The 16,304-nt window shown below is 37.2% G+C and overlaps 1 protein-coding gene across 1 annotated transcript in view; it reads right to left on the reverse strand.

The window, feature by feature from the left end:
- LOC109401307 (protein king tubby 2) overlaps positions 1–16,304 on the reverse strand; it is a 142,565-nt gene that overhangs the window by 47,542 nt on the left and 78,719 nt on the right. The gene's annotated exons all lie outside the window — the stretch shown is intronic.

A 16,304-nucleotide genomic window follows, 5' to 3' on the forward strand; every position in this document is an offset into this window, starting at 1 on the left:
AGATTCTTTTAGGGGTCCACTTGGGTTCTTCCAGGCATTCCTTCGGGGGTTTCTCCGGAGATGCATTCCGCGATTCCTTAAGAAATTCCTCCATGTACTTCTTCCGGAATTCTCCCCAAGATTCTATCAGGACACTTCCAAGAATTTCCCCGAAATTTTCTCTACGCATTCCTTCCCTCTTCCACGGATATCTTCCAGATTTATGTCAAATATTCCTTCTGGAATTCTTTGGGCAATTTCTCGTGGGATTTTCCATGGAATTATTACAAATTTCCCCAGAACTTCTCAAAGATTCCTTCCAGAACTCAACCTGAATGTGTTTCAGGGAGTTTATTTCGAAATTCTTGCACGGATTCCTGCTTGAATTGTTTCGGGTCTTCTTCCCAAATATCTTTATTGACTACATCTTAAAATTCTTGTTCTCATCTTTACTAGAATTTCCTATTGGATTTCTTGGAACTCTTCCTCAGATTTTTTCCCGGAATATTTTAGGAAGCTTTTCTAGGACTTCCTTCCAGATCTCATTCTTCCCGGATTTCTTCCCGAAATCTTAGAGATTCCTTCCGAAAATGACTCCAAAAATTCCTTCTGAAAATCTTCCTGAGAATGATCCTAAAATGCTTCCAGGAGTTTTTTTTTTCAAAAAAAAAAAAGAATTCACAAAGGAGTTTTCTGAAATTCATACCGTAGTTATCTCAAAAATTTAAATCGGATTCTTTTGACCCTAGTGTTGGGGTCAATATGACCAAGACAGAGTTTATGGAGGGTTCAAGATTTCTCCTCATTTTTTGTGAGAATTCCTTTGGGATTTTTTCCAAGATTCCCTCGAATACTTCTTAGATATCTTTCGGAATTTTTCCGGGGATTTCTTCCAAGATTCTTCCAATAACTTCATTCAAAATACTTGCAAAGATTCAACTCAAAATAATCATGGAATTCGTAAAACAATTAATGCTTCCAGAGATTCATTTCAGTACTCTCTCAGAGATTCGCCTTGGAATTATATTCCGGCAATTCCTCCTAAGCGCTTCTAGAGATTTCAACCAGAACTCTTCTAAAGTTTCATTCCAGAATTCTTTCAAGCACATCTTACCACTTTTAGCATGACATATTTTTCATTAAATCTTACTAGGAAAATATCCCAGGGTTCTTCTTGATTTTTTTTTCTTCTTCTTCCGGAATCCTTCCAATATTTTTTTCCAGAATTCATTAGAAATTTATCCCGGAGAAACTGCTTGGTTCAGTTCACTTCCTTTAGGAGTGAACTTGTCAATTTTTTAGCAATTTTATCAGCAAATCCTTCGAAAGAGTTTTTTTCCAATAATTGGGGGAATTTCTCAAGCCTTCTCTTTGAATTGCTTTGACAGTACGTTTGGGAATTTTCTTTGCAATTATTTTGGCCATTTTATTTTTGGAATTCACTGGAGAGATAATTAAATGGAGAATCTCTTTGAGAATTCCATTCGATGTGCCTTCAATAATTAATTCAGTGAGTTTCGTCACAAATTAGTTGGAAACTTTTTTCGGCAATTCTTATGGGATTTGTTTTCGGCAATTCCTTTAGATTATTTTTTCGACAATTCCTTAGGATTTTTTTCAGAAATTTCTTTGGAACTCCCATGGCAATTTTTTCGTGCATATATTCTGTAAATCCTTTGAGAGTTTTTACATCAACTCCTTTCGAATTCCATTGGCAATATCTTGGAGGAATCCTTCTGTAATCCCTTTCAAATTTCCTTTAAAAAGAAGTTAAGAAAATTGTGTTGGGCTTTCTTTCTACAAAATCTATGAATTCTCAAGACAATTTCTTCGTGAAGGTTTCAGTGATGATTTTGGAAATTTCTGTGGTAGTTTCTGTAAGAATGTGTTCGATAGTTCCTTTCAAACTTGCTTCGAAATTCTCTGTATGAATTTCATCGACGATTCCATTGAAAGTTTCGGTGACAAATATCTTTTAGGTTTTTCGAGAATTTCGATAAATCTTTCAGACTTCCTTTGGCAATTCCTTCGAAGATAGATTTAAAAAGTCTTTCACCAATTTCTTCATAAATTTATTTGAAAATGCTTTCAGTAATTCCTTAGAGAAGTCCTTCAACAATTTCTCGCATTGTCTTTGAAAATCCGTTCAGTAATTAATTTAGATTTTTTTATCTGTATTAACGAGATTTTTATTATTTTTGAATTTCTAGAGCAATTCTTTTGGGAGTCCTTACTAAAATTTCTTCAGCATTTTTATTTTGGTATGTATTATAGAGGCTTTAAATTCTGCGTTTCATTCGCCTATGCATCATTCAAAATATTGCTTGTGAGGTTCTTCAGGAATTTCTTTGTGAATGTTTGTGGATGTTTTCCGCTCTTCCATTGGGAATTCATTCGGCAAGATTTTTTTTCTGTGGTAGTTACTAGAAGAATTCCTTTACAAATTGATACAGTCGAACCTCCATGAGTCGATGTTCCTTGACTCGATATCGACTCATGGAGGTATTTTTTTCCATACTGAAAAATAATTTCTGGGTTACTATGATGGTCCATTGAATATCGACTCATGGAGGTTTTACTGTATATCACTTTCATTTTCAGATTGCTTCGGCCATTTTATGGGAATCGCAATTCCTCTGTGAATTTCTTCTGATTTTTTTTTTAATTTCCAAATGTATGAGAAATCAGGCCGAACATTTCAATAGGTCCTATCTGCATTTGAGAGGCTCTCTTTGTTCACTTTCTCTCTCAATTATTGCAATGTAATGGTACACTTTTAAACTATTTTTGCAGTACAAATGAAAAGACGATTGTTTTGACCATCATTCAATGTAAGGTGACAATCATAATACAAATAAACAGCTGAGAATTAGCGAAAGAGAGGGAAACCAAAGAGAGCCTCTCTTTTGCAGATAGGACCTTTAGCCATGTTTGGCCTGAAATATCCAAAGGAATTTACAAAGAAACTGCCGAAGGATACTCTAGAGAAAATTTCGAAAGAATTGTGGAAGAAAGAATTACTATGGAAATTCAATAAATAGATGGCGAATAGATTTTCTAGTTTAATTTCAGTAGGAACTGCCTATGAAATTTTCGAAAAAAAAATTGAAAAGAATTATCGAAGAATTTAAAAAAAAACGCTATTTATGAAGAAGTTGCCAAAGGATTTTCCAAAATTTCTTCTCAATGCAAAAACAAATTTATGGAGAAATTCCAAAAACAAAACATTCCAAAAGAATTGTGAAAGGAATCCCCAGAGGAATTTCCGAGACATATTTCGGAATAATAAATATTAACACAACAAAATATAGAAGAATTACAGAAAAAAATCTCAAAGGCGTTTCAAATGGCATTCCTAAAATGAGTTCCTAATTATTTTTAAATGGTGGATTTCATTTCCCTTGCTCGTTCTTCACGCAAAAAATTAAAAAAAATCTCCCAGAACATGCTGAACAAATTTCAATTAAACAATAAAAAAAACTTTTCTTCTACTAAATTCTTAAAGAAATTGCCAAAGCAATATGCAAAGGAATTACCAATGAAATTCAAAAAAAAAATTGAAGAAAGAGTTCCGAAGGAATGGTTACCAAAGTTTGTATATTTCGTTTCAAAAAAATCTAAAAGAAATTGACGAACAAATTTCAAATGCAATACGGGAGAAATTCACAAAGAAATTGCCAAAACAAATCATCAAACAATTGCCAAAGGAATACGTATGGCATATTTTACGGAAATTTTCAAAACAGAAATTAAATTTTCCGAATAAAAACCATATGAATTCACATTGTTTGAACTAATCGCTAAATAAAAATACAACATTCTTGTATTATACGTATTTTAGTAAATATTTTCTAGTTATAGGATTTAAATTTCTCACTACATATTATTCTGAAAAAGTATTCTCATGGAATACTTACCGGCATTCTTCCATGGACTTCATCCGGAAAACTCCCAGGAATTCTGGAAGATTTTTTTTTTCAATAATTTTTCTTGAGCTTGCTTTCAGACATTCCTCCCGGAAATCTTTCAAGTACACCCACACCTACATTTCAGTCTCTTTAAAACTCACAAAAACTAAATATATGGTTTTCCGTTCTTTGCGTACATTGATACCACAACACCCCGATCCATGTGTCAATAATGTTCATGCTGAAAAAGTTTTATTTTTCATATATTTGGGAATACACTTAGACTCTTGTCTTTCTTGGGATATTCACATAAAACAAATTCTGAAAAACGTTTCATCATTGTGCGGCTTGATGAAAAGAGTTCGATGTTTTGTACATAAGAAAGCTTTACTGCAATTTTATTACGCTTGCATACATTCTGTCCTACAGTATTTAATTATAGTTTGGGATTATGCTTCCAAATCAAAACTTCAATTGCTGCAGCATTGATGTGTCATAGTTATTTTCAATTTATCTTCCCTATTTTCCACGACTTCGTTTTACACTGATTTGCATCATAATGTTACTCCAATTCTTGGTTTACGTGATTTTAACACTGTTATGAATGTACACAATGCTTTGAACAATCGTAACTTTCATCACAACATTGAACACAACATATACGTACCTCAAGACATGCACATGAACTGTTGAGAAACAAAGCGAACACGAACCTGAGCCTTATCTGCATAACTAACTATGGCTCTTTAAAGTTTAACTCCATTCCTGACATTAAAGGTATAACGAATACAATCCTCTTCAAAAGAAAGTTGAAGCAATATTTACTACGGAATGTAAGCGAATATATCGTATGGTGTGAGCCTTTCCATAAATGTAGGTTTATCTGGCTCCTGCTACACAGAAAAAAATATTGATGTAAAATTCAGCGAGAAATCATGCACATAAAGGGAATGCTACAGTTAGTGCATATTTACAGATATCATGTAAAATAACGTTACAATCGTGTAAATTTCCGCTAATAGTCACGTAACTGGTTGGAGTCCATGATAGTTTACGCGATGGTTGGCATAAATTTCCACGATGGTCATGTAATTTTACATTATATCTCCATGTTAAAGTGCACTAACTCTAGCATTCCCTTTATGTGGATGATTTCTCGCTGAATTTTAATAACATATTTTTTTCTGTGTAGTTTTTGCGTGCTTTTTCACTTAAATTAAAGGAAAAATAATCAATTTGAAGTTACAAGCCACAAACGTTATCACAAGGTTATATGTTTAGTCTATTAGTTTTGTTTAATTCTCTAGTTTAGTTTAATTAGTGAATCCCTTAAAAGGAACAAAGTTCCACTGGGAATTCACATTTCTTTAATTAGTTATAATTGTTCTCCACGTTCTGTTTGTATTTTTTTTTTAGTAATTGTCCATTACCAGAGGGCTCTCAGTGTGAGCTCTTTGGTGTGGGGGTGAGCGGAGGGTACACTTAAAAAATGTAATGATTCGAGACTGCCTAAATAGAATTTTTAGCTCGATGGATTCATTACCTAAAATTGATTCAGTTTATTACCTAATGTAAATTCTTATGCTCAAGAAACTTTTTAGGAAACCTTAAACAGTATCACCTCCCCTCCCCCTTGTCGTCACAACCCCCCTCCCCCATGAACACGACCGAAGCTCACCTTAACTCCATTCGCTACTTATTTCCCGTAAACCAACCTTATCCTTAATCTACAACACTCCTACTGCTCTGAACGCTATCAGATTCAATTTAGGTAGCGTTACCTAAATGAAGGGATCTGAATAGATTTCAACTAAATGGAGGTTCCAGTGTATTGCTCTGACCGTAAACTGTTCCAGAGATTCTTCCCGGAACTTTGATCAAAAATTTCCCTAGTTTTTTTTTTGTTTTCTTCACTGTTTGATCCTGGATTTTTTTCACAATTCTTTCAAAGATTGCTTCCCAATATTTTTGGGTATTTTACATTTTTATCTAGGTAATCCATCGAATTATTTCGGAAATTATTTCGGGAACTTTTTCCAGAACTCTTCTAGATTCCTCCAAAATTTTCCCAGAAACTCCAACCGGAATTTTAAAAGTTCTTTCTTTCTTTTTTTTTTCTTCAATTTTTCCAGACATTTATCTTCATTTATCCAAAAATCCCTTATAAAATACATAGCACCCAATTTTTCATAAAATCAAAGAGATTCTTTCTGTAAATGTTCCAAACATTCTTCCCGCAATTGTTCAGATTTTTTCCAGAATGTTTCTAAGTCTCTACCTCGTCTCCAAAATAACATCTGTGGAAATACTCATTAATCATCTAAAGAGTCAAGTCAGTTTCCAGCAAGAAAATAGACCCAGAAAGTGAAACAATACCGTCGTTGGGGGTGAGAATGGGTCAAAAAAGGATACTCAAAGATTGTTTGTTAAATAACAAATGCAATTGAAGTCGGAATAACTTTTTATTTGGTATGTATACTCTTCTATATGGTAATGAAAGTTTAGCAAGAAAGTATCACATTATATGAATTACTTACTGAACTACAAATGATTGAAAATTGACCCAATCTCACCCCTTAGAGGGGGTGAGAATGGGTCAAAGTTTTCGAAGTCAATATAAGTTAATTTTTTTGATCATATCTAGTAAATCTATTTAACATACAATGTAACCATGACAAAAAAAAATTTAGGTAATTTTAAAAGATGATAAATCCACCTAAAAGGGCTAATACAACCGAAAAAATGGTTGAAATTTGATAAAATAATGTTTGTATGTAGTATCGCCATTTTTAGCCACCATAATCATCCTCATTTAAAGTTTCAACCCCCATAGAGAGGAGGGAGGAAGATTACAATGAGGGAGGGACGCATTGAAAGATTGATTGAAAAAAAATATGATATTTTTAGTATACTGCATAAGAAATGTTCAACCAAGCCCTCCGTTATAAACTCTTATGTACATGATCATTGGCCTCTTAAGATAGAGGGTCGTTCAAATATTATGTCGTACAACATTTCACATTATTAGACCCTCTCTCGCAATAACATTTAAACGAATATGCAGTACACTAAAGACTAGATGATGATTAAAGGAGCTGTCCAAACGCATGGGTGTATTTTTATAAATGATTTTAGGCACTAAACGTATGAACACACTCGCTTGACGCTTCTTCGACATATTTTCGAACAAAAGCGTACTTTTATGAAGATACGGTAAACATGGCACCATTTTACAGTCAAATAGGGTCTGGATAACAAGTTGAATTTTTAGTTAAGGTTATGTGCAGTCGATAACTTGCTTGACCCAATCTCACCCCTATTCTTAATATTTAGACATAGGGTCGAAAATATTGAATTTTTAAATATAAAGTGCATTGACAGCCCACTTTTTTGTTGCATCAACCAGGTAATACCTACAGCTAACTACTTATAAGAAAATTTATGGTTAGGTGCTTGTGTGGAACATTGCGAAGGAGAATTTTTTTCAGAGTGATTTACTAGTAGTTTCATCACATAAGTTTAGCCACAAATTTAACAAAAAATCGATTATAGCTAAACATCTTATTCTGCATCATGACGTTTAAAAACATCTTTTCTTTGAAATAATATAAAGTTTTCAATATAAATTAGCGATAGTTGACGAGTTATTTCAAATTTTATGTTTCTCCGTTTTGACCCAATCTCACCCCCCAGACCCATTGTCACCCCCATCGACGGTATGAAATATGATTATTTCCTATTTCAATTCTCTTCTGCTACAGCCAGTTGAAGCATTATGAAAGCCCAGCAACAATAAACGCATTACGCTCAGACCCGAGAAAATCTAATTCCCTCACTCATTTAATTAGGGTAGCTAATTTCGTGGAAAATTAGACTGCTACATAATTTCGGAGCTTTCTTCCATTGCTTCAAATCCCTTATATCGCCAATACGTATACGTCGTTGACTGTGTGAAGAACTTAAGTAGGTGCTTGGTATCCTATAACACCTGCCAGCAGGCGACAAAATATGCAAAACTGTCTCCCGCCCATTCAAGTTGTTGGAAACAAAATCCCATGTAGCCCCAGAAATCCCGGCAATTGCCTCTTAGACCCTGCCTCGCCTCACCCAACGCAAACCAGACGGACGGACGGACGGATGAAATCGTGAATAATAAATCAGGCGAATTCTTCTGCGCGTCTAGAGGGCTGGTGGAGTGGGCTGTCTCCCAAGGATACAGACGACCGACAGACCGAGGCGAGAGTATGGAAGAAGGGTTCAAGGCCGGTGCAGAGCGACGAGGTCGGCCGGTCATCGTCGTTTCCCGCAGAAAAAAAAACTGCTTCCACAAAGTCATCGTGCGTTGAGAAACTGGAAAAAAGGAAAGCGAGGTTGCTGAAAATGAGCCACTCATTGGGAAAATTGTTATCCGTTGGATTGTAGGAGAAAAGCCTGGCCCGGCTCGGAAATTTCGAAAGCCAGGTGCTGGATAGAGAAGACCGGTGCGGTGCGGCGATAGGGGCTGAAGTGAAAATTCAATTTTATACATCCTCGGGCGGCATCAACATTTGGGACAGGATGTTTGCCCAAACGACCCATTCGGTTGTCGTTGTTGTTGGGCTGGGCGGACGTGGTGCGTGTGATGCAGAAGTTTTAAACATTATGCGAGACGGCGTGACACGTCATGAGTTGACACTTTTTGAAAGCCCTGCGACAATACTCGAGCAAAGCTGTGTTTGTGTTGGTTGGGAACCTTATAGCTCATAACTCATTGTTGCCAGACTTCATTGTTCCACCACAGTCTGAGCAATAATGGCGATATCATGACACCAGGTTATCAATATTCATTATAATGCTTTCTCATTCAAATCGCCGTCAATCCCACATTTTACCATGCTATATTCATCATTATTACGCAAAATCACTTCAACAACTAGAGACACCATACCCTAATCTCCAACAGCTCATAATTCTGCCGAAAAGTCATAAAACTCTCGTCGTACCGCCCACTCGAAATTATGTGCCATCAAATTGCCCTCTTGGCATGGTGACCGAACGACCGACCGGATCGGCCGGCTAGCCATGCACGCAACCGATAACGATCTCTCCCTCGAAGGAGCCCACTCCAAGGGCCGGTCAGCAGCCGGCGACGTCCAACCCCGGCCTCGGTGGCCCTGAAAGCAAACGACACAGGGCAAAAACAAAATCGATTCACGGTACATATACCGAACTACTGACAGGGTACACGACCGTTGGGAAGGACAGCTTTTCAGAGAGCTAGCTGGCTGCTTCCATCGAAGTCAGATGTGAGAAACCGGCATTCTAAACTGCACGCAGCAGTAGTGTGGGCAGAAGGATAAACAAGCCTCCGGCCAAAGTCCGGAAACAAAGTCTCACAGAGGCGGAAAACCTAGCTTTACACGATGATTGGATCCAACGGAAACGACGGAAACAACGAAAACGACAAGCCGGACGAAAGCCCAAAATCCTTCCTGATGGTTATCGAGCCGCAGGCCTCAATTTGTTGGGTGTTCGAAAACTGGCTGGCAATTGAATGTTAAGTCGAAAAACCTAGATTGTGTCAACCTATTAAATGGGATTAAATATGTAGTTTTAGATATTTCGGGCCAAACATTTCAATACATTTGAGAGCTTCTCTTTGTTCACTTTCTCTTTCAATTATTGCAATGTAATGGTACACTTTTCAACTATTTTTGCAGTACAAATCAAAAAAAGATTGTTTTGACCATCGTTCAATGCAAGGAGACAATCATAATACAAATAAACAACTGAGATATTAACGAAAAAGAGGGAAACCAAAGAGAGCCTCTCTTCTGCAGATAGTACCTTTAGACATGTTTGGCCTGATTTTAACAGTAAATTATTACATCTGGTTTCAACTCTTACTTCAAGGGGTTTTCCGAACAACGATACCAGATATACAGATACAAATACAGTGCACCTCCTAGTGGCAGAATTTTGAAACAAGTGTTAATTTTTATGTAAGTTTATGTCATTCTAATCAACACTAAAGACACTAACTTTCTAAGTTATCGAGGGGAACGACACTAGTTTTGCCAAGCCGAAAAACCCCAAAAAAAAGTCGAAAAAAGACGAAAAAACCGGTAAACGCCGCCTATTGGCAGAATTTTGAAACAAGTGATTATTTTTATGTAAGTTTGTCATACTGATCAACTTTGCCAAAGCCACCAACTTTCTAAGTTATCGGGATTCTGAGATATGAAGTTTTGAAAATTTACTTGCTCACTAGCGCCGGCTAGTGGAGATATTTCGAACTTCGCAACTCATTGTCAGTAAGTTATTGGCGTACTCAACAACTTTCCCGAAGACACTATCCTTCCAAATTATCAGGGTCTTGAGCTGTCGCATATCGTAACGTTTGCTTGACAACCTGACATGGTTCCTGTAGTGCAATTTAGCATCAAACTGTTGATGGTCCCTCTAGCGGCCAAATTGCCAACTAATCATATGAACCAAAGTTCTAAATGGTAGATCTTATCAAGCCCTAAAACTTTGCCGAAGAAAGTATTGCACTAACTCTTAACACACCCAGGATAATAGGCCACACCCCTCAAAAGCCGAAATCCCATAAGCTCTTAGTCTCCTATAACGCTCACCCCTGTCTAGTAGGAGTTCGTTTAATAGGAGTCCGTTTAATAGGAATTCGTTTAGTAAGAGACTCGACTGTATTTGAAGTTTGATACAAGCAGGATACGGTGGTGGTTGATGAAAAGTACCCAAAAATTGGGTACTTCTCAGATTTTTTTTCTATGGGAAATCACGAAAAAAAAGACACTATGACACGTTACATTAGTAGTGCACGTTACGATAGACGGAGATTCCTTCGAGGTAGTCGAGTAGTTTCTCTATTTACCTTAAATCTTTACTAACGAATCCAGAACAAAGGGTTGAAAGTCAAAAGATCGAAGATCATAAGGCCGAAAGTCGAAAGTAAGAAGGACAAAAGATTGAAGAGTTGACAGTTCTAAATTAAAATAAAAAAGGACAAAAATTCTAATGGACAGAAGGTCGAAAAGACGAAAGCTGCTGTTGGTAACAAAACTGAAAAAAAAAACTGGAATCGTTAGGTATGAGATGAGAAGCGAATTCAAATTTATTTAAGGACAGACTTGTTAGAAACCCAAAATGGCCACCACAATGGCCGACTTTAGCACCTACTCACGATTTCGAGCCCACAAATCTTGTAAGCTTATTACAAGTGAGCAAGAACAAAATAATAAAATGCACTATTGTTTGAAGCTTGCTTCTTGAGATTTATGCGTCTAAAGTTCTGATGCACTGTTGAAGCGGAATTTCCAGACGTTTGTCCTTTAGTACCTGCAGTCATGGGCGTAGCAAGAGGGCCGGGGGCTTGTCCCCCGTGGCCACCTTTTTTCATTATTTTTAGTCAACTCAAGATTTGATAATATTTCATCGATTGGTTTTCGGCGAGAAATAATAATCTTCATTTAGCCAGATTGTCCGAACGTTTCGGTTTATTCTAATGGCCTTCGACCATCAACTTAAGATTAAGGGTAACATTAAGGATTACCATGGATAACAATGACCGATAATCGCTATCGTAGTTAGCATGGCGAGTGCGGTAGATTCTGTATACATTGAAAGTCCTGAACTGAACGTAGATTAAACGATAATTGTGGTAGATTTAGAAAGTCCTGAACTCCAGGACTTTTGGCATACCTTACAGTGTCGTGTAACCTCAGAATGATTTTCTCGTAACATATCCGCGTATTATGGACAACAATGATCGATACTGCTAACGTAAATTACATGCTCATTGCGGTAGATTCTGTAGACCTTGAAAGTCCTGAACTGCAGGACATTTTGTATATCCTTCAACGTCGTACAACCTTAGAAAGATTTTCTCGTAACATTTCGAAGTACCATGGATAACAATGACCGATAACCGCTAACGAAATTTGCATGATGAGTGCGGTAGATTCTGTAGACTTTGAAAGTCCTGTACCACAGGACATTTTGCATACCTTACAATGTCGTACAACCTCTAAGATATTTTCTCGTAACATTTCGGAGTACCATGGATAACAATGACCGATAATTACTAACGTAGATACAATAACGATTGTGGTAGATCTTGTAGACCTTTGAAAGTCCTGAACTTTAGGACATTTTGCAAACCTTGAAATGTCCTCAAACCGCAAAAAGTATTTCTCGTTCAATTAGAAAGCAACTCAGAATATTACAGTCAAAAGCCGCAAAGTTATATTGAATTGGCGCTGCGGTAGATTTTGTTCACCAAGTAAGTCTTAATTCCAGGGTAGTTTGGATATCCTAGAACATCCAAACAAACCGAAAACAGCTGCCCACTTATGTCTTGCGGCTCTAAGAGTATTCTGCATAATTGTCCCATGAATGTATTGCATTGCTTACATTCAGGCGCTTACAGAGCATATGACTTAAACTCCATAGCGTCTTAGAGGCCTTGAGATGATCTAGGTTTATTGCACGTGATCACCGAATTAATTTGGACATCAAGGATCTCCTTTTTTAAAATGACGTTAATCATGAATGTAAACAACACCCCATCAAAGTGCAGGGGAAGTCCATCCAATACATCTTATAGTACAGCTATTCCCCTTGATGTATACAAAATTTCAGCTTGAAAGCTTGAAAAACCACAGATCTCGATTTTTGAAAAATTTTGGACCTGCTATTTTAAGGATTAATAATTCAGAGTTCTAGAAAAACTCTGTCAAGAAATAAACTACAGTGACCCCACACCGTTGAATCACCCACAGTTTATGAATCAGCTTGCTCAAAATAACAAAATCAAAAGGTAACTTGTCACAAAACATCTAAAAAGTATTTTTGTTGGACAAATCCTTGTGTATATCGAACATCACAACAGTTGTTACAGCGCGGAATCCGATTTTGTTTCCGAAATCAACGAAAATTGTCGGCGTAATTTTTACGCTGTCATTGTTGCCATTTTTTGGTCGCTTTTGCAAGACGTACGCCTGTTGTCGATTAGAAAAAAATGACAATTTAGACGTTTCTGTACAGCTTTGTGAGGAAAAATCGAGCAATAACCTACTGTTACATGTTGAATCAGCATGTTTATGAAGGCAAAGTGCTGTAGAATGGCGATTTCACATATAAATAGAGCAAAGCACCTGATTCATAAATTGTGGAGAAAAAACGGGTTTGGCGCAATTTATGAATCAGGTGGAAATCGGCTGAAATTTTATAAGTTTTAAATATATTTCACCAGGTTTTCTTTTTGTAATAAATGCTCAGCCAGCATTTTATAGAACCTGAATGTCTTTCGATAGATTCGATGCCATTTTGTATGATGTTATCGCTCCCGAACACTTAGAGAGAGCGTATCAGCAACGATTATCGGTCCAAAGCACAGGATTTTGTATATTTTGGGGCTACGCCGATTAAAGTATATGTGATGAGATAGTGGAAAATAGAATTTGAAAACATGTTGGTAGTTGGTAGCATGGATGCTTTCACTCAGCTGGAAATCATTAAATTCATTTGTCTATAACTCAGTTCAGAAGCTTGTTACTACAATGTGATGTCCGGAGAACTTGTATAGGGTAGTGTTTTTCCAACATAATTATCACCAAGGACACCATGTTCTAACTCCCATATCTACGGTGAGAGAATGCTAGTATTACCTATTCATACTAAATGATAAAAAAAATCAATCGTTTTGTATCCGTAGGTGGTGCCAACACTTTCACGCCGCAAATATAAAAGTTATAATATGGCGTCATTGGTGATAATTGTAGGAAACACTACCTCACCAGTTTGCCGAACATCACGTTATAGTAACAAGCTTTTCAACTGAGTAGACGCTTGAGTATAAAGATTGCCAGGTGCGTGAAAGTATTATTCTTGGTTGGTGGCCTAACTTGAGTCTAAATGAGATTTTCGATGAAATCACCGTCTTATTCATTTGAACCTTGTGTAACGCTAAATAACACCACAAGATAATAGCAAGCAACGAAGAATAACATTTCTGGATCCCTATCTTCAATAATTGACTATAAATAGCCTTCAAACCTCTCCGATACCAGTTTTGCGATACCTTTTAGCGCATGTAAAGTATTCAGACCTATGTCAATTGAATGTGAGAACACCATGTTGAAGTTTTATTCATTTTAAAAGTAGACATATCTGCCTGAAATTGATTCAGATTTTTGGCAGATGTCTATAATGTGTTCTGGGATGATGGTTCTACATCCATTGAAGCGTATGGTGTCATGAGCTTCACGAGATTTGCCAAAAATTCGATGATTCATAAATAGTGTCTAAACTGATTCATATGTGTGGGCAAGTATTCTGCTGATTCATAAACTGTGGTTTTCGGCATTCTTCTAGAAAGTCAAAATTTTAACATTTTTCTTTAAATTCAACGAGCAAAGTGTTCACGAATTAGAAGTATAGACATAATGTTACAGTGTGATGCGAAGGGGTGACTTTCCCTTTTATAAAAAATGGACACCAAAACTCGTTTTATACATATATTATAAAAAGAAACGCCTCGGTCACATTACTCCTCTTCCTTAAATCCTCCTACCACTCCCCTACTCCTACCGGTCCTGCCTCACATGATCTTTATTCTTCACTTAAACTACTCACGGGCCCGTGCTTCGACGCTGGAGCTACTGCACCGCCAAGCGCTGGACGATGGCCACTTCCTTCGTCGCTTCGTGGTAAGCTGCTTTTCGCTCCTCCCGATCGCATTGATTCCTTCAATATGCTGCTGCATGCACTTCGCCGTGATGGCTGTCGGTTCTTCCCGCTGGATTCTTCTGTCAAGGGTTGGTGCCAAAAACGTGTTCTTTTGTAGTTCTAACTCGATGCGATTATCACGCGCTGGGTTTCGTACCGCACTCCCGGACATTGTACTACCGGTCGGTCGTCAGCTTTACCGGCAATTTTCGGTTGATTTTTATCGCCGCGGTGTTCGGAGGACCAAAAAGAACTGACTCCCACTGCGATCATACCATCATATGCCGGTACGACCGTCGCCTACTACGACCGAGCGGCTATGTTTACTCAAAAGCGAGACCCGAATGCTCTCTCGTGTTGTGGAGAGTTTCTCATCGGACGTTTTCCTTCTTGACGGACTGCCGAAGGCTAACAGATGCGACGTTCACGACGGTAGCTTTGTAGTTTCGTATTGGTAATTCTGCTTTCGCCAATTTACAGCAGCAGCTGGCTGGCGTGCTAATCAGGAGTTCCCAATGCGGGTCAAACGGTGCAGTGCAGTATCGGTCGAAAAAATGTTAATTTTACCTATTGATGTAACTAAATTGCCAAAACTCAACAAAATGCAAACACTAATGTAACAATAATCCTACTGTTTGGTTTTGACTACATTGAAATATATGGTTTATTTTCTTCTGTATTATTATTTTTATGATGCAAAAACCCTTAGATGATTCATACGTGTGGGGTCAGTGTATTCTAATATTTTGGGATTTCATCTAAATTAACCACAAGAAATTTCTTGTTTCTCTAAGAGCACAACTTTAATCTTATCATAGAATTTTACCAAATAACGCTGTTGAATGACTAAACTTTGTGAGTTTTATTCATGGAATACAAAACGACATGCCAAATTTTCTGGATATGACGACACTGGTCCCGGTAGGGACTATTTAGAATTTTCTCAATTCTCAATCGTCATACTAAGAGCAAAAACGCCTTGGATTTCTTTATGAATTCCTCAAGGGATGCCTTCCGAAATTCCTCAAAGTATTTCTTCAGGGATTTCCCCAGGGATTCCTTCAAGAATTTCTTAGGGGACCTTTCCTGGAAATTCTCCTTCGTGAATTCCTCCATGAACGTCTTACGACTTACGGGATTCCGATAGTGATTGTTTCAGGGCTTGTTTCCTCCCATGAATCCTTCAGAAATTCTTACTTCTGCAAGGATGCGTTGAAGAAAGCCGCCATGATTTCATTATGGATTCTTCCAGAGACCCATCTGGGAATTCCTCCTGAGATAGCTTTAGAGGTTCCATCAGTAATTATTCCAGTGCGTTTTACGAGGATTCTTTCAGGAATTTCTCCATGGATACTTTTTAGGTGATTCTGCAGATGTTCCTGCACAGATTTCTCCATATATTCCTCCTAGAATTCTGTTAAAGATTGCTTCAGTTATTCCATCTGGGATCGTTCGAAGTATTTCAGCAGGAATTTTTGCTAGAAATTTTCTTAAGAGATTCTATAAGAGATAGATATTTAAAAATAAATCAAGCAAATCCTTCAAATTAAAAAAAAATCCAAGTTTATCCAAGGGTTACTTATTCAGTCTTAAAAATACTGCAGACATGGATTCCTTCAGATTATTTCCAGGGATTTCTACAGAAATTCTCCTAGAAATTTGTTTAGAAATCTATCATAGGATTTCCTG

Source organism: Aedes albopictus, chromosome 3, assembly GCF_035046485.1.
Source record: "Aedes albopictus strain Foshan chromosome 3, AalbF5, whole genome shotgun sequence".
Lineage (NCBI taxonomy): Eukaryota > Metazoa > Arthropoda > Insecta > Diptera > Culicidae > Aedes > Aedes albopictus.